The sequence below is a fragment of the Leuresthes tenuis genome, unplaced genomic scaffold (genome assembly GCF_036924035.1).
Source record: "Leuresthes tenuis unplaced genomic scaffold, fLeuTen1.0.hap1 SCAF_21, whole genome shotgun sequence".
In the NCBI taxonomy this organism is placed as follows: domain Eukaryota; kingdom Metazoa; phylum Chordata; class Actinopteri; order Atheriniformes; family Atherinopsidae; genus Leuresthes; species Leuresthes tenuis.
In genome coordinates this window covers 20,883,929-20,903,047 of record NW_027325375.1, presented here as the reverse complement: position 1 = coordinate 20,903,047, position 19,119 = coordinate 20,883,929, and the positions used below count along the sequence as shown (strand labels likewise).

The 19,119-nt window shown below is 39.7% G+C and overlaps 1 protein-coding gene across 2 annotated transcripts in view; it reads left to right on the top strand.

Moving 5' to 3' along the window:
• The window catches only part of opcml (opioid binding protein/cell adhesion molecule-like), a 278,248-nt gene that overhangs the window by 148,615 nt on the left and 110,514 nt on the right, over positions 1-19,119 (top strand). The gene's annotated exons all lie outside the window — the stretch shown is intronic.

Genomic DNA, 19,119 nt, shown 5'->3' with positions numbered 1-19,119 from the left:
GTACAGAACTGAGGCAAGACAAAACTAAGAGTACAGACAAATGGGAAATAAAAGCAAGGGCAAACCATGAGCGGGATTCAAAACAAAAAGGCAAATCAAGAACAGACTAATACAAACAGAGAAAGACAAAATCTTAATTCAAACCACCAACTCCAAAATACTATGAACACAAACAAGAAATCATACTCAAACAGAAAAACCAAGAGAAGGAAATCAAATCTAAAGTCGGAAAAATCCCAAACCCAGATCATATAACTTGAATACGTGCAAATGAGTCTTAACGCCTGCAAAGCAGCTCCTCTCAAAAAGAAGAAACCGTCTTCAATTGGACTTAACAACGTTTTTTCGGCAAGCCAGCCTTTGAGCTCACACACACGCACTATAGCGTAGTTATTTTCATGTATCTTCCAGTTTCTTGTGCAATACACACCGGAAGAGCCTTATTAGAATGTGTCATGAGCGTGACAAAACATACTGAACATATGAGGTACCTTTTAAGTTCTACAGCCACACATAAAGATCTTGTTAAAGTTGTGGCTCTGAGTGGAGTTTGCAGCACTAACCTCAGTTGCCTCCCACCGGTACGCGACTGTCACAAAGGACAGATTGCTGCCACCCCTGAATGTGTGTGTGAGAGGATAAGAAAGACGTGATCTTTCTTTTCCGCATTGTGTTTTGAGTTTTTGGCGAGGTACATAAACCAGGTTGAATTGAATTGAAGAAAAAAGATTGCTCTAGAAGTTTGCAACAAGCAATTCGTCAAGGTGAAGCTTTGTATCGAGGAGGGCAGTTACTTTAAGAGCTGTGAAAGTCCCACCCATCCAAGTGTCTCTTATTTATTTCATTTCTCAGGAAAAATAACAATCACCTTCCCAGTATCCAAAATTATTGTTAATGTCGTCTCATTTCTTCTTAATGTGATCTCAGTGTGAGCCGTGACATTCATCTGAGGGAAATATGCGACGCATCTGTTAATTCTGCCACATGTTTGAGGGATAAACAGTATATATGAATCATGTGCACCGAGTCTTTTCAAAATGCCAGATAGACATATATAATCTTCATGTTTTAGCTATAGCAACATGCTCTTGTTTTTCTGTAATGATACAGGTCTTACTGGGTCAGACTGTCTTTTCTATTCACGGCTGTTTGCCAGGAATAGCGCGACACTCGTCTCTTCATTTAAAAAACAGTGCTGCTGTCCATGCTTTCCCACTCCCTGGTTTTCTCTACCATTATTAGGTGCAGCACCAAAGTATTTGTTTTACAGCACCTGAGCCAAATGAATGTGAGAAACAATGCTACACCTTTGGGTTGAGCTGCTGTCGTGGCCCCTGCTATTTGTGTTACAAACCTAGCTGATAACTATACAGTATAACAACAACTATACAGCATAACAAATTCATTCATTAATTGCTGATTAATTAGTGCTGATGGGAGTTGTTTTTACAGTTTACCGATGAGCCATCGATGTCATGTCTCTAAAATTGCAATTCTTTCTAAACTATTTGGGTTTCCTTTTAATGGCAAGCATGAATGGCTGTGGAGTATTTGTGCTGCACTTATCAGTAATTATATGTTATATATTATATAGAGGTTTAAGGTTTAAGGAGTTTTTATAGTTAGCCTTGGTGTGAAGTTAGGATAGTTGTTTTTGCTCACGTTAGTAATGATGTTTTTCTCTTATTTTCCAAAACAAACCACATAATTAAACTCAACATCACAGCACACTGATTGTGGGTAGTTACCAAGGAGCTATTTCATAATCATCCGACCTCTTGTGCTATTTGCATTTATAGCGTAACAGAGCAGTGCCACAGGGCCTCTACTCAAAATGACCAAAACATAACCAGCCAGTAATGATTGACAGATTAATATGTCTGAGTAACAGTCATTCATTGCACCAATTATTTGACATTTTCAGGTAATCAGTGTTGGTCGAGGATTTTCTTGTTAGTGGCCGCAGGTTATGGCACAGTGCCAAGAAAACTTATTTACATAAACATGTGCTTTGCAAGAAATTGGCATTTTTTCCATCCATCATTATCACCCTCTCTCTAAATAACGTGCGTCAACCACTGACAGACAATATCAGTCAACCTCTACAGCCAGTGCGTTTAAATCATAAACAAGAAAATCAGCCGAGCTCAGCAGAAATTGGGGAGAAAGTTTGATAATCAATCACGTGTGATTTTTTTTAAATCTAAGTGTTTTCTGCTGAAGAATTAGAGGTGAGAGTCGAGGAGTGCAACAGTGCAAAAGTAAAATACTTAAAAAGTGAAGTGGCCAACCTTGCCAACAGCGAACTCTGAATCAATATTGTCAGCAAGGTAAAGCAGTCGGGGTAAGGAGTGTTCCACAGGAGAAATACGAAAGATGGTGTGACCTAAGGAGACACATAAAGGAGAAGGTTGCATCTAATAGAGCACTGGCCACGGAGGGACATGTGGATCCTGTTGAGAAAATGGCCCCGAGTCCTTCAGAGGAAACCATGCAGCAGCAAATCACAGGAGAGTCTCATGCCCTGTATTTTTACAGGATCCTGTATCCATACAGGACACAGGGGGAGATACACCAGCACTCGTGACTCACAATCAGCAGCTACTCAGAGTACTATTAGGTTTTGGTTATTGGTCATTTTGTCCGTGTGTGCTCATACTATCACGAGAAGATAAAGAAACTGTGGACAACAAAGAAATGGTTGCAGTTGATTAAAGTTTGACTCACAACGACAGGCAAAATTGCATCTTTTAAAGCATTTTTGCTTATAAAAGAAAAAAGATAGCAGCTTTTAAAGATGAAGCAATATCTATATCAGCCATTATGTCTCAGTCTGCAAGAATGTGAGATGAATTAGAAGAACAATAGAGCTGGGTAGTAACATATTATTTCGTTAATATGAACAGTTCTTTCATTTCAGCTTGTTGATAGCGGTTTGCTATTTCATGACAAAAGAAAGTTAGCGCTCAAAACTTTCGCTTGGTTGATTATTATTTAATGATCTATCTGGATGCATTTAAACGTGATTTCTCAGCTCAGCCAACAACCTGACGATGCCATTTTTCCTTTTCTTCTTTGTATTCAGCATGATCAGTAAGTGGAAGACGCACCTGAAAATAACAATTTAGCTCATATTGCTTCTTGAAATCCACAAACAAGAATGTCTCCAGGTTGCTGTTACTCAGTCTTTGGGTTGTCAAATTAGATGAAAAAATGTCAAGCTCTGTGAAACAGGCTGATTAAATAATCGAATATACTTGCAGCTGCATAAATATTTGTTATATTCTTTAGGATGCCAGTAAGAAAATTGGAAATCTTTATCGATAATGATTATCGCGATACGGGAAACATTTTGGAAACACGACAACGTCCTTTTTACAGCGTCTCATGCAGTCTTTCACAGCTTATGATAAAAAAATCTAACATGGCAATATTAGCTCTTTTATCTGTGCATTTCCTGTAATCATTTACACAGAAGTCCAAAAGGCAAAGACCACCAGAGAGGTTTGTTTGCCTTTGTGTCAAATTCGATTTATCATTAATTCTTTAAAAGGTAATATCAGTGTAATCCTGCTTTTGCTGTATGGCTTCCACAAATCAGTTTGAACTAGTAATATTGACTAATAATTCATTTTATCTAATGTTCCAAAGAGCTTCTTGTCTGAAGCGCTTTGCTTTCCAAGTCTGTAAGTGCCCCTATAAATGTTTAATGTGATTTAAGTCGGGTCACTCAAGAGGACAGTCCTTGACAGTCAGCACTCTTTGGTCCTCCTTAGTCTTCAAGTGGGACCTTGCACAGCCTTAAGGTCAGTATGAGCTAATTATGTTGCCGCGGTATTAATCTTTCTCTACAGAAATGCAGAGAAAAAGCAAATTACTTATATGTTTACTGTGTTCACTATGCCTGACTCATAATGTCAATCATAGATTATGTATACAGGCACATACAGCGATGAGCAGAGCAAATCGAAAAACTTGGATCTAGAGCTGCATATTTTCCTCAGAAATAAACTAATCCCTAACAAGTACGAGTGGTAAAGGTAGCTGGAAAAAAAGATTAGTGTGAATCCAAAAGTTGGTAGATTTGTCAGTACAACAGCCCCCTTATTTAGACATGGGTGGGCTGCATTGGAACTTTGAATCTATTCAGTCTGTGTTGCTGAAAGTAAGACATTTCAGATGATTTTAGCCTAACTCGCAACTCTTCAGGAAGTCAACAAGCACCAGCTTTAATTCTTTAAGCAGTCTCGTAAGATAAGAACTTTCCTTTTCTGAGAATCTATAGATGCCTCTCAAGGAAAGACAAAAGTGTTTTGCTGGTCTCATAACAATCATGTTTTCCTTACAAGCTCTTAAAATCTGCGCGCTGAGCTCCACAAGATCTCCTCAGACTTGTTTTTTTTTGACCAGATTGATTTGTCAGTCTGGTTTTGGGCTTTTATGCGCTTTCCTTTGTTACCTCGAAAACAAACTGCCCTGGAGCGGTATATATGGCAGAGGCGAAAATCCAGGGTTAAACCTGATTTCACCTCACTGACCCCGAATATAGCTTTGCAGCACAGGTCTCATAGGGTGTAACAATGTCTGTGAAGAATGCAGTGTACTCCTCGGTTCTGGTGGAGTTGATTTGGTGCAGGTGTCTAACTCCACAGTACACAATCCTCACACCGCCTATCATTTACCCACATACACCCCTCAGTTACAGAAACAGATATCTGACAAGATTCAGTGTATTTATCACTACACAACACAGGATTGTGAGATAAATGTATAGACGTGTTTTTTTTTGGCACGCTCCCTTTGGCCTCAGTTGCAATATTTACGTCATGTAGCCTCACTCGTTAGGTTCATTTTTGTATTCTAGCTTAGGGCACATCGGGCTCAGTTGCTTTTTCAGAACCAGGGACGTCACTGTTTCTTTTGTTATTCGTTGGGGATTTTAATGGGGAGCTTTATGTGATGATTTTGCCCTTTAAAGGCATTTGCATGATGCAATCAGGGATTTTTTTTTTTTATTTCAAGAAAAGTGTCCAGGGTTTTAAACTCGGCATGGTGGTGGTAATGGACGATTAAGAGGCTTCCTCGCTCTCTCAGCTTCCTGTTAAATTGACGACATCACTTAGAGCAGTAACTTTGGATATTTTATTTTCTTGCTGTCTCACATCCTACAGAGCGACGTCCTTCACATTCACACACGTCGTGTCATGTTGTGGGACGCTGAGCTTCGGAATGCGGTCTTCAAAGCAATCCTCTTCTATAAAGCTCTGCTCAAGCTCTGTGCAGAGGTATTCACAGACACTCATCTTTTTTTTTTTCTGGTGTGTTTGCCTGTAAATATTTTGTTCGAATACCTTTTTCTTTTGTTTCTCGTATGTGTGGCTGTAGCTCAGTCAGCAATACTATTTGTCTTCTGACTTGTAAAAAACACACTTAACTGTGCAGAGTGGAATATGGTCCTGTGTAACTTGCAGGGTTGGTTATCAGGTTTGCCGTCACATCTCATGTATAATGCTCCACAACTGGTGTAAAGTGTTATCCATTTGAGCTTTAAAAGGAAGAAAAAAGAGGTTAATGTTGCACAGCATTAATATGACATCCATATGAAGATTTTCTCCCAGCACTGCAGCTCAGGCTCCTGCTTGGGCTGCCAGCATTCCTGCACAGTCTCTCAATGTCACCAAGAAAAAATCAATTATTAAGACTTTTTTTGTTTTTTTAGTCATCTATATTGTGAAATGCAGACATGTCTGAGCCTGCCTCAAGTGTTTATCTTTGCTTTTCCTCTTGAGTAGTCTCAAGTCTAATCTCAGCGCAGGCTTCAAAGAAGGAGGGAAGCAAAACTGACCATTCGTGCGAAGTAGTTAACGCGAACACATGTATTTGCTAAAGATTTCTCTCACCGAGAAAAAGTACAGAATCTGCAATATTTTCTTCACTGTACTCTAGAAAATGATGTGTTTCTAAATGTTTCTAAAAGTCCTCGTACAATTATTTCAAAGTGTAAATGAAAATATGTCATTTATTTTCTCAATGTTTCCACACTTTTTGGGCTGTGCCATGTATTGTCGGATTTTGAACACACGTTGTGTCACATTCTGAAGCCCAACAGCCACTACATGCCTAAAAATAATAATAAAAAAACATTTAGTTTGGACTTTATAGTGTTTATACTGCAGTGATGCATTCTCGCAGTAAGATAACCGCAAGGAAAATATCACAGGATGGTATTTAAAAAAAAAAAAAAAAAGTATTGTGCTGGTTTACACATAGATTTAAAGAAAGAACCAGTTGGTCTAATTAATTCTATGTGAAAACACAACTGCTACATCCACTGAGGACAGATTATATTGATTATGTTATTATAATGCTGATGCACACTCACGCACATTAGTAGGATGAGAGCACGAGTGTGTTGACTCCTGTGTTAACACACACGCATGCACGTGCTCTCTCTCTCTGCACAACACGTATATGGTCAGCAAAAACGGCAGCGAAGCCAGCAGGCCATTTGAAAAAACTGTGATTTCAAACAGATGTGCATCGTGTACATCCAGAGAAAACAGCATAGAGCTGATACCAGCTAAATTTGATTATAGCACTCAAGTAAAAGTCAGTTTTCCCTACTCTGAAGCAACATTTAGGAGTGTGACTAGCTGATGGTAGCTAGATGATTAGCCATGTTATCTGCCCAGGCATCCTTTCAACTATTTATTTCAGCAATGCTGTATACATTAGCAGTCATTGCTGTCCAGAAAAAAACGCACTTCAAGGCAGTGTTATCTAGAGTTCAGCAAAGAATGATGGGTGGTGCTTGTGTAGATGTGAAATCATATTTGAAATGTGTCTCCTCAGGCAGCTTGTCTTTGCAAGGATGTCTCACATGTCTAATTACTTTCCTTGTCCAAGGTATAGGATTTTCTTACAAAACGACCTCTTGGACCACTACCTTAACAGTAATACCAGTTAAGGTACTGCATTCACACAGAAAAACAGAGCTTTCAGCTCTCCACTATTAATGTGTGGTATTTTATTTTTAATGTTGAATGCAGTCACAATAGTTTTCTCCTAAAATTGCTCCAATTTTATGACATATACAGAACAACCACAAAGGTTTGCACAGTTGCTATCTGATGTTGTGATAAAATATGATTTTAATGCTTAAAGATATCAATTATGTACTAGTCCACAGTGCCAGGACAGCATTACAGCAGTAGAATACAAGCGTGCATAATTAATTCCAGGTTACACTGAGTGGTTATACAAATTCACTTGAACATGTGTATGGTCTGATGGAAATTAATTCTGTCATTTAATCTGCTGCTGCCGATTCTCCAGTGGAATGAGAGAAAATGATGTGTACATACAGAACAACACAAAGGGCTGCCTGTATTGGCTTCACTCTGCCAGGCTTCCCCTCATCAATCTTATTGTGGAATGCTCGTAGGGAGCCAGCTTGGAATGTTTTGAGGCTGTGATGCTTGACAGCTTAAATAGAACAGCAGGCATCATGTCCACTCAGTGACAGAATAAACAACGTTTTCGGGCCCGCCAGTGAGCCAGAAGCAGACGCATCCCAGCCTTACCTGTGTGACTGTGAGAGCCCAGGTGCCTGCCATGGTATTAAGTTGTGCTCCAAGGCTGAATGGGTCTTTGATTGACCACAGGGTAAGTTCTCAGAAAGATGGCAGAGATGGAATGATGGTTCACTGCCTTCCCAGATTTTGCACTTTCTTTTTCTCTCACTGGCTGTCTCTTTTCTTGAAGCAGTTTTGCTTCAAATATTTTGACAGCTTACAAGCCTCTCTAACTAAGAGCTATTCCATTCTTCCTCGCATCAAATGTAGGGTCAACAGCTCATCTACAGGCTAATGATTTCTCTTTTAAAGTGCTGGAAGAACCTCTCACAACGAGGTTGATTTATGATACCATGTAAATATCTACAAATGTTCACCAGTAGCAAATTCAGCTGCAGCGATTGTTTCAGAAAACATGGCATCCAAGGACACTGACGTATATCATGCGCGATGCACAGCACTTCAAATGAATATTTCCCTTTTTCCTTTTCTCCCAGCAAAGGGAAATTGGTATAAAATGAAAGCAAGTGACAAGTCTCCCGCCAGATGCTCGACAGACGGAGCCTCACACATGGTGAACTCAGCAGCAGCCACTAATCCAAACCTTAACCGAGCCCAGAGGAGGGGGTGCTCCCACAGTCCCACAGCAGAGCTGAATAGATTTTTCTGTGAAGCATACAGCTGCCCAGATATCTTATTATTCCATTTAAAGATAATCTAAGTGTCCTTTTTATTTTTTGTTATCAACCCACCACTGGCCGTGCTACTACAGCCTTTAATGTTGTGAATATTTTCCAGGTTAGCAGATCCTATCATACCCATCTGTACAGGTGTTTGCCTTTGCTGTGACAGAGACAACATGATGATAGATAACAAGGATCTGGAAGGAGGGGGGGCTGAGTGTCAGGTGCGCTATTTTCTCTGACATTGTTATTGCACAATGATAAGCTGTTACTCAGGGCAGAAGGCCATTTTACTCTAGGCGGAATCTAGGCCATGTGTAGGAATCGTCTTCAATTTGTAGCCTCTGAGATTGCCCATAGGGGAGCAGAAAATATTTGCTTCATCCCCTCTTACTGGCTGACTTGTAATTATAAGAATCCGGATCCTGGTTTGCAGGATCTGCCGGATGCCTTAAATCCGTCCAGATATACTTTTGCGTGTGCGGTCAGTGGGTGTGTGTGCATGTTGTAAGGTGACAGACCGAAGGGGAGATGCATGGTGTGTGACATAAAGGATTTCTGTGTGGACATGACGACGTTTCATCAAAGGGATGAAAATTGTGCGCGCTGGGAAAAGTTAGGTCGTCAGGATTTTTACTTTTTGTATTGCTGACAATTGCAATGTTCCTCTAAAGAAAAATTCAACTCAAAAGGTAAAGTGTTTGCTTTTTCTGTGTGTATAATGTGGCTATTTTATTCCAATAGGCCAGACAAATATGTTTTTTTTTTCCTTCCTGTGGTGCCAGAAGGCATTGCAAATAGAGATAACATGTAGACAGGCACTCAAAAAAACAAAACACCTTTAGGAATACATTGTACATTGTGAACACATTTTCACAACATTTTTTTTTTCTTTACCCAAACAACAGTACCGAACATTTTAGCCTCGGTTGATGGGCCTGGAGCGTCGAGTTGTCAGGATCAAACACACCAAACATCACGGTTATATAAAGAAGACGTGAGACAAAAGGGAAGCCGGGACGTCTCAGTTCCCCACAACGCCTTATTTTTCCAACATGGTGAAAATTGGCATCAAACTTTAGTCATAGACCAAATGCAAACTTAAATCCAAGTCTTTAAAAACAATCAAATCTAATTTTTTTAATTTGATCACTGCTAAAGTCGGTATAACATCTGGAACACGCATCCTGTGCTATTCTCCAGTCCTGCCAAACCAGTGGATTGCAGTATCATGCTGCTGAAGCATCTGTGTTACTAAACCAGACTATCCACACTGTGGCTGACTCTGACATGGCATTGCATCACATTTAAAAGGTCAACTTTTAGTCATCAGCACGCAGAGTGTTTCACATCCTCCCTTGATGTCAACTTCTTTCCTGACCGCGACTGCCCTTTCGAGCCCTGACGCAGAGACTTGACTTCAAAGGACCCGCGCAGACGAAAAGTGACAGTATTGCAGCCCTCGGGTCGAAGTGGCGCATGAATGCAATGCAAAGAGAAACAGACGGCTGGCCACTGGCATACGTAAAGTATGTGCACCTCCATGAGAGAAACTAGCTACGGGGCAAACACAACACTTCCAGCCAGTGAGAGCAGTGTGTGTTTTGACTGACTGGGTCAAGATAGATTGCTGTAAGTGGTTGATTGGGGGTGACCATAGCCCAGGTGGAAGGTTGTTTTTTTATAGCCCTAACCGTGAATGTTTTCTAACCCTATCCCAGTGGTATTGATTTGTAACCCTAACCAAGTGATGTTATTTCTAAAGGCAAGCAGGATGTTTCATCATTTCTTTTAACTAAGGAAACCAAACAAATGGGCTCCATTAGGGTGACAGCTGTGTTGTAAAAAAAAAAAGTTATTATTATCAATAATATCTGCATGGGATAGCTTGCATCTTTCTGTAAAAACAGAAAAGTCTAAGTATACATTAGTACAGCCAAAATTCTGAGGAAAGATGCTTTTCACACATTTCCTCTATCCCTTTTTGCTAAACGTGTCAGAAATTGTGATTGAAAATCAGCCCATTAAGACTCTTATCGTATCGACGCTTGATGGCTCAAAAACATTTCCAGACTGTCGCTCTGCTCTAATGAAATCCTGATTTTAATACTGCGCCATCATCTGACAAAATCACTTTTTAAGTAAGGCGATTTAAAATGGTTGACTATGGACCCTTTAGTCTCCGGTGTGGATTTGGAAAGTCCAGCCAAACGCAGCCTGTCATCTGGTGTTTGTGTTATTTTTTCTTTTGGTACGTAACTCACCACTGGCTCTGCTGAGCCCCTTTGACACTTTCTTTGGGCCAGTTTATCACGTTCAGCCAGCATTGAGTCTTTCAGCAAGGGGTTTCACTCTGATCGGCTGTTTAATGTAGTAAACAAACTCTGTGGTAGAGTCATTTGACATTAGCTGTGTTGATGATTTTGTTTACATTTCTAACCTTATTAATTTATGTATAGGCTCATGCTCCATTCCACTGTGCAAAGTTATGTCCTCTTGCGCTTGTGTAGATTGAAAGTCTTAGTTGGGGTTGAAAGTTATCTTTGTGGTTTGTTTGGGTGCAATTTCTTTTTTCTTTTTTAACAGGCGCTGGCAACATGAGGAGACGTAGCAGGGGGTCCTGTCGTTGTTGCTGGCACTAAACATCAGTTTCTGTGTATTAGAGCCTTAAGGCCATCAGATAAATAACATCTGGGGAAAATAAGCATGAAAACAGAGATCATTTTGAAACTCACATCAAAGAAATGATCAGTCTAATCCATTTCAATGCGCTTTTGCACACTGTATGTATGCAAACATTACACGTTTACACATATTTCTTTTGGTGTGCAAATTGGCAGCATGGCCACTTTGAGTCGTGCCCATAATTCTGTTTATAAATCATATATTTTTACACTAAGGAACCTAATCCAAGGGTTTTGGTAATAGTATGAGCAAGAATGTAAATAGCCTTAGCAGCATTCCCTGATGCAGAAATACCAAAGAAAGAGACGAGAGGCTGAAATGCTGAGATGTTGGAAGATTTAATGTTCAATATCAGCAAACTCAGCAGCTGCCTCAGTTTTATTCTGTTGTGTTGTTCAGTGCAGGATGAAGCTTGCCTCTTGTTGTGCAGCTGTTATTTTTACCTCATGATTTAAGTTGATGCCTGCTATAAAAAGGTTAACATGGCACAGAAAGATGTCTGTGTCAAGAAGTGGGTCCTTTATTTTCATGGGAAACCCAAGTTAATCTTCTATAATGAAGTGTTCCGGTCCTTCTGGGTTGCACTTCATCACTGCAACAACATTTCTTCAGTCTTCAAAGACTGCTCTTTTAAAATTTGATTAACTGATTAATTATGTTTACCATCTACTTATCTACTATCCAGCCACCTTTTACTTATCTTGTAATTTGATGCATAATTTCCACATCAAAAGGCATTTAAATGCATTTAAATACCATTTAGTGTCACTGCTTGAATAGCTATGTAAATCATTCAGAATTTGATCTAAAGGCGTTGGCTCTCACATATTCGAGTTCAGCAACAGTTTGGTACAGCACAGTGTGTACAATGTTTTAAATCTGACATGCGATGGGGCATTCCTGGCAACTTCCTGAACGTGTTTACCAAACTAGCATCATGTCCCTGTGTATCTGACAGAACGTATCAAGATCAGCAGGCATCAGTAATTTGCTGCTGCAGATGGGACCGCTTTTCTCAGAATACATATTTTCCTTCTGTTTGGCCCCGGTATGCCTAAATCAGTGTTAAAGCTTCATGTGGCCATTTTGCATTTCATGAGGTTAAAATGGAGCCGGCAGTTCGCTCGAATTTCATTTGTATCAGTTAGATGGATGGAGGGTGGTTGATTGTGGAGACTGAGAGTAGAGGTGAATTTTTATGTAACATTACCATATCCTCACAAATGCAATTTTGATGGCATATGACCCTCGAGTGTTCTCCTTGCACTGTAACATTGCTATCTGCATGATCAAATGCATACTCTCGCATCTGAAGTTTATTTAACAGTATCTTTAATTTACCTCTAGATTCAGAATGAAACTTCAGCTTGTTAGCCAGAAAGATATTTTGTCAGATTTCATGTGGCTTTCTTTCATTTTTTTTTCTTTTTAATGATGCCCTTTTATAACCAATGTTATACAATTTTCTCTTAGGGGAAAGAAAAAAAAACACTCTTATCTTTAAATACTTGAATTTCTTCTGCACAATACCACTGAGGTCAGTATGAGGTAGCTCCTGTAATAAAATGCATCCAGTGTGAGTTTGAGTGAAGAGGAGCTTTATTGATTGTTGCCCATGTGTACTTGTTTGGTTCAGTGAATGGATTCTTATTGTCAGTCCACAGCTGGAAGGCTGGTTTGCACAGAGCTTTCCTTGTTTGAGGAAGTGCTTGATAGCTACTCAGCAAGTGTCTGGAAATGGTCTTGTTGCGTGTGGATGGGTGGCTCGTACTTTGCTATAAACAATATAAGTGGGGAGGTGCATAAAGAGAAGATAACAGTCAAGAAAAATGAGAGGCAGGCTTTGGCAGTGAGCTTGCAAAGCGCTGGGGTATGCAGCTGTCCTATCTGTTTTGCTTTAGAAAATGGAGCGTTAAGATGTGTCTGGGATGACTTTCTCCGGAAAACATATTGCATGAATAGAGCAGACATCTATTAGCCCAGTGATCAAACACAATTTGAAAAGGAAATAACATACAGTCTGAGGTTATGCTTGAGTTATAGGCTTAGTTATTGACCCAAAATGTGGCCACAGTAACTGTACATGCTGTTTCTGAGTGACTGACACTTAAAAACCCCAGCTCGTTAACATGCTGGGAATCCAATCTTAAACTGGCAGGAATGCATTGACAGTCGAATCAAAGAAATTGTTGGGCTCTGTGTTGTCACACACATGAACTCAAAAGAAACCCGGTCAAACAATTCAGCCGATCCAAATGTCCACAGACTTAGAGATATCTGCACAGCCTTGGTTGCAATTAATCTTCAGCGAACAAACAGAAACTGCAGTTCTAAAACCGCCTTGTTTTTTCCAAGACTGATGTGGGAGTTTAATGTTTTGCCATCAAAATCTAAAACTACAAATCTTCTGTATGTTATAAGTGAAGACCAATGAAAGAGGCAAATTCTTTTTCTTATTTTTTGAAAATTGCTGGCTCCTCCACATCATTCAATGGCTTGTCATGTGGCTCTGCATGTGTGTGTGTGGGTGTGTCGAACAGGTCACACTGTGAGCTTCCTGGCAATTAGCCCGTCATTTATAGATTGATTTGTCTGTAAAATGGAGTTCACACTGTGAGGTGTTGAGCGTCTTGGCCCAGAGTCCGGAGCCAGGAGCAGATACAGACGTCTCCGCTTGAACTCGCATGTCTTGGCAGCTACAGTTATTCTTTTGATGGGTTATTAGCTGTCTGCTTCCCATCCCCTGTTGTGTGTGTGTCTGCTGGTTCACTTTTGAAATATGCAGTTACTTCCTTTGCCTTCTTTTTAACTCAAAATACAAATATAACTGCAAGATAAACTGGTAAACTGGGTGAATAAGAGGCGAGCAAAGCTTCAGTTGCAGTAGTTGGAAAAAGAATAGAATGCCATTTGAATGCCATCAAGGTCCGGAAATCTTACATTTTATGACACAGAAAATAGTGAAAAGATGAACTTCTTACTTGTCTAGGACCTTTGGGAATGAAAACATGCTGACTTTACTGAAATTCTTTTTAAAAAAGGACTGTTCTGAGACCTTGTCAGTGTCCTTCCAGCTCTCATTTGAAACAGAAACGACACGACAGATTATCATGCAGAGAAAGCGATTCTCTGTTTTTGAGGCTTCAGATATGGGGCAGAAAAATAGGTGATGCATCAAGACGCTGATTGACAGCAGATCCTGTTTCTCTCTAAAACTAACATCTTGTGAAAGGACTTGAAATGGCACAAGAAAGCAGAGGAATCAGACAAGTAAATGCCCAACTGAGTGCATGCTGTCGAACCAGTACACAGACAGTCTGCAAATCCCCCCTCACACAACACAGAGACCTGCCTGTACTGATCACTCTCCTGTTAATTTTAAATTAATTACACACACTTATGGCATATGGTGGTACAGTGTTTTTTTTTTCATTATCACCTCTGCAGAGGCATTTGCCACTCATTCATAGGAGACACCTGAGTGACGGTTTCACCTGGCAAATGTGTTGGGGGAGAGTGTGTTTTGTAGATAGTTGCACTTTCCCTGGGGAGAGAAACGCCTGCATGCTAGATTAGGTATACAGCCTGAGATATGACGAGATGAACACACCAGCTTGTACAGGATGGATCGTGGCCACCCTGCCGTGGATGGTTCCACCTCCACAACATATCACACCTGCAGCCACTTTCTTCCAGTGATTGTGGAAATGAAAAGCGCGGCACAAGCCAGACCGATCTTCAGACACCCATGGGATGGGATTTACTTCAAGTTATCAGTCGTTGTTCATAGTAATTCAGATTGATGAAACTGATTGTATGGGATGATGGACAGCTGTATCGCAGATTAATCTGGCTTTCTCTGGCTTTCTCTGACCCAGACGAATTGACAATTGTGAGTGCGGACTGGCCTCCATTTCAAACTCTGGTGGTTATTCTGCCTCCGTCACGCATGTTAGTGGGATGTCAGCTGAGAGCGGAAGCTCCCAATGCTTCTTTGTGGGAGCAATGATGTTTTGGAAAATGATCATTCTGACCAAGATGGATACTCGCTCCATCTTATGAATAGGCCAGCAAAATGTCTGCTCCAGCTAAGTTTTGCTCAAATGCAATTTCTCCAAACAGTCTTTGTGTTGAGAATTCAGGCAGTAACACTATTGTAATCAAATATACAGAAAGGGATGTCAAGAAGACTTGCAGCTAAAGTATCATTACAGGTAGTCATGCCCGAATATATCAGCCTAACATCAGTGTTGGCCAATATCAAGCGTTAGTGGCAATTAAGATAACATAGTGGCTGATATTTATCTGATGTCCTGTTGTGCTGCATTGACTTTGCCTTGAAAGTGACTACATTTTCATACATTCAATTTTGTTTGGCACTAAAAAGGATGTTATGCCATTAAGTTTTGCGTATTCAAAGTCATGTGATCGAGGGCTAAAATGCCTTACGGAGTGTTCTTAATTTTTACAAAACCAACTGTCATCGGCTAGCAGTTAAATTACTATTTTCAACATCAGCATCGTTAATGACCGAGTCACAACTGGTGCATCCGTAATTGCAGGGTTGTTATATTTCCAATAGTTTGATGGCGGCATCGATGGGGTCTCTGGTCTATGAGAGATGAATATGCGTTTAGCTAGCAAACTGGGAACAACTTGAAAAATACTTGTTTTGTTCACTTTTCCTATGGGGAAGGCAGGCTCATGGGCACCAACACTAAGGCTATTTCACCATTTATTTTATGATTTCTTATTTCTTGCCTCTTACAATGAGCGTCAGACCACTGCTATCTTTTTCTTCCTCCCTCGGTATGCGGTCCAAATAAACCTTATCTAACAGGTGTATCTGTTGTGCCATCTCATCTGCTCCACCACACTGAAGAATGTGGAAATGGTTGCTAATATTGCATCTTATGGTACATTTGTGGTTACCAGGAAGAGAGGTTCGTCACTTTTTGTGCCAGTGCCTACTGTTAAGACATTGTGTGCATTACATTGCCAAGAAGTCAAGCCCATATATGTGCACACATGACAGTTGATCTTAAGTGTCACACTTATTTGCAAACTATTTACTTATTAAAGCTTTGTTAAATGGATTTTGACCATACAATATGCTCAAGCTGCTGCTACATTTTATGTGGATAGTCCGTGGATCACCAGTAAAACTTATTTTCTTTTAACTAACACAACCCTAAGCGATCAGCCATCATATATATGAGATATAGGAAAATAAATATGATTGAATTGTACTGTTTTTACATTATTGTGTCAATTTAAGGCAACAGCTACAACATTTTTCAGGGTGACATTTTCCCTGCACAGACTGGACAGGACAGGCATAACTGCACAAATGCCTCCAGAGGAAAGATACAGGATGCTGCTGAATTATTAACAGCACTCCGTCACTGAAAAGGCAAACCAGATAAAAACTTAAAAACCATACTGAACTTAATGCAGCACAGAGAAGAACCGCCTGTGCAAATTATCTGGAAAAATGAAAACAAAAGGATTTGTTTTGAATGCGGAATTTAATAAATGCTCCCTTTCACTGCTCGATTACTCAGGAAGAGAATAGATTCATGGCATTTGTAAAAGTGTCAATGAGCCTCAAAAACACAAAAGAACATTTAAAAAACAAAATCTGAGATGAGAAACAATACATGAACAACAACAGGCCTGACTGATATGTTCCAGTTAAAGGGCGGGTTAAAAAAAAAGGCATAACCTTTTCTTTCTACTTTTGTTTTTGTTGGGATACAAGTTCCTTACACTGACGCATGCTTTATGTTCCTGATGCCAGCTCCTTCCAGCAGAACGCAATTTTTCAAGATGCCAATGTCATTTGCATTTGAAATGCCTGAGCCGTGGTGTTTTTAAGGACAGTTTTCTGTTTCTTCCGAACAAATCACCATTCACAAGCTGACATAAAGCGCATACGTTCATGTACTGCAGAATTAGCCACCAGCTGTTTTACATTCTTGCCCACCAGTAATTTCCCTCCGAGTTGCTTTGAATGGCAACAAACAAATTAAACATCTTGCGGTGGTCTCTATCAAAATGTTGGACGTTCTGCGATGTGGTAAATCATCTCATTTTACCAAGGGAGCATTATAACCATTTGTCGACTCATGAATGATATCAGCTAAAGGCTTTTTTTTTTTTTTTGCTCTCATCATGACAGGATGAGTGAAAGAAAGATGTGGTGGTTTATCTCAATCCTACACTCACCCCACAGGTCAGTCAACTACATGTAAGCCGTCACACTGAGCTTGTAGGTTCAGCTGAGGATGATTTGGCAGTAAACCAGTCAGAATTAGTTTTATACAGCACTTACTTCCCAATTTTTAAGCAATGATCGAGACAAAGAAAAAAACTAAACCCATTATGAGAGATCGTATCCTGCACGGTACTTATCAGAAGCAAATATGCAAAGAAGGCACTTCTGAAGTTGTAAAAACAAATTAGCAAAATGTTCCTCTAATAGGGCATTTAGAAATACGTCTCTTTCAAACAGTTAAAATAATCCTAGAAGTCTCCTCTTTGCTCCACATTATGAAATATCATGATTGGATGTTTTGTTGGGTTTGCTTGTACACTGGTACACTGGCTCTTCATTCAGCTTCATTCAGATCTCAGTGACCCACTGACTATAGCATGATTATTGGTAGTATAGATAAGATGATAAGAGCTTCCCTGGGCTTTGGAGGCAGAGCTGTAGCACAGCAGAAAGGGAGGGGAAGTTGGAAGATGTATTTATTCAAATGTTCGAGATCACCTTGTTCTCAAGGTTATAAAGTTGTGTTTTAATAAGTCAACAAGACATCTGTAAAACATCCTAGTTTAAGGTATTAGTTCAGTGACAGAAAATAGATCCTGGAGAAGATGCAAATCTAAATGTTAAACTACTACAGTGCAATGATGTGCTCAGGGATTTTAATTAACATTGGTTCAAGAAGTGCTAAAAATGAATCCAGATTGTTAGTCAAATGTGATTATGCAGCTTTTAATTACATATCATAGGTGATCTTACAATTACAATCTAACTAAACTTCAAAGAGATATCAGACACATTTGTAACTGGTGAAAACTCAAGTGTCCAATGCGTGAATAACCTTTTTAAGTGGTTGGTGTAGCGTAACAACCAAGGGAGAGGTAGCCCCCTTTTTACAGGATAAAATCTCCTCTGACATTTGTGGTGAAGTGGGTGCAGGGTATTTTAAATCAGCAGAAATCCAAGAGATAACAGAACTGTCCCAGGCAATTTTCATGAAACATGCCAGGAACAGTGCTGCTCTCAGGGTACAGACCACAGCAATCATAGAACCCAGATTAACACACACAAAAAAAACCCTGACAAGTTCGAAGAACTGCTGTTTTCTTTTGATCAACTGTTTCTCATAACATAACTGTCCCAGACCACAAGTAAAACACACTTCCCTCGTGTCCCCATGTGTGCCAGAGCTCTGTGTATTAGTGAACAAGTGATCAGGGCAATACCTTCTCACTTGGAGGTATTGTTTTTGTAGATATGTAGCCTGATATATACCCATGGATTGCTGGAATAGGCATTTATCTAACATTTGGTTTACTCATGGCTATGGTCTTGAGCTGATAAACATTTCACAGTTATGGGTGGTAGCATCTGTGTTTACCTCTAAATGCATAAAGAGAGATGATGCAGGTGGATCTTCTCATTATGCTAATTGGACCTTATACGTTATGTAAATATGATTATAAAATGCTATATTAAATCTCCAATTTCCAAAACCTAATGGCCCTTAAATCCACAAAATCTGTGCAATTGAGTTTATCCTGTGATGATCTTAGAGAATACAGAGACTTTTAGCATTGCTTTATAGTATTTAATGACAATGAGAAAAATGTAGTTACCGGCCAAGTCGGCAACATGTTTGATAGCATGTTAAATACATCCAATCATGTGATTTATATTTGTCAATGTGAAAGCATCTTATATGTCTGCCAGTGGTTTTGTGTCCATTTTCGATCAATCACATGAAACATTCTTTGAAACAGATCAAATTTGTATTCTTAAGGCAAACTTCACCTGAGAAAATAACTCATTGTTTGATCTTTGTGTCTATTTCTTTTCCATAAAAGGCTCCGGGCATTGTTGTGGGTTCTTTATGAATTCCTTTGATGTGAAATGGTTTAAAACA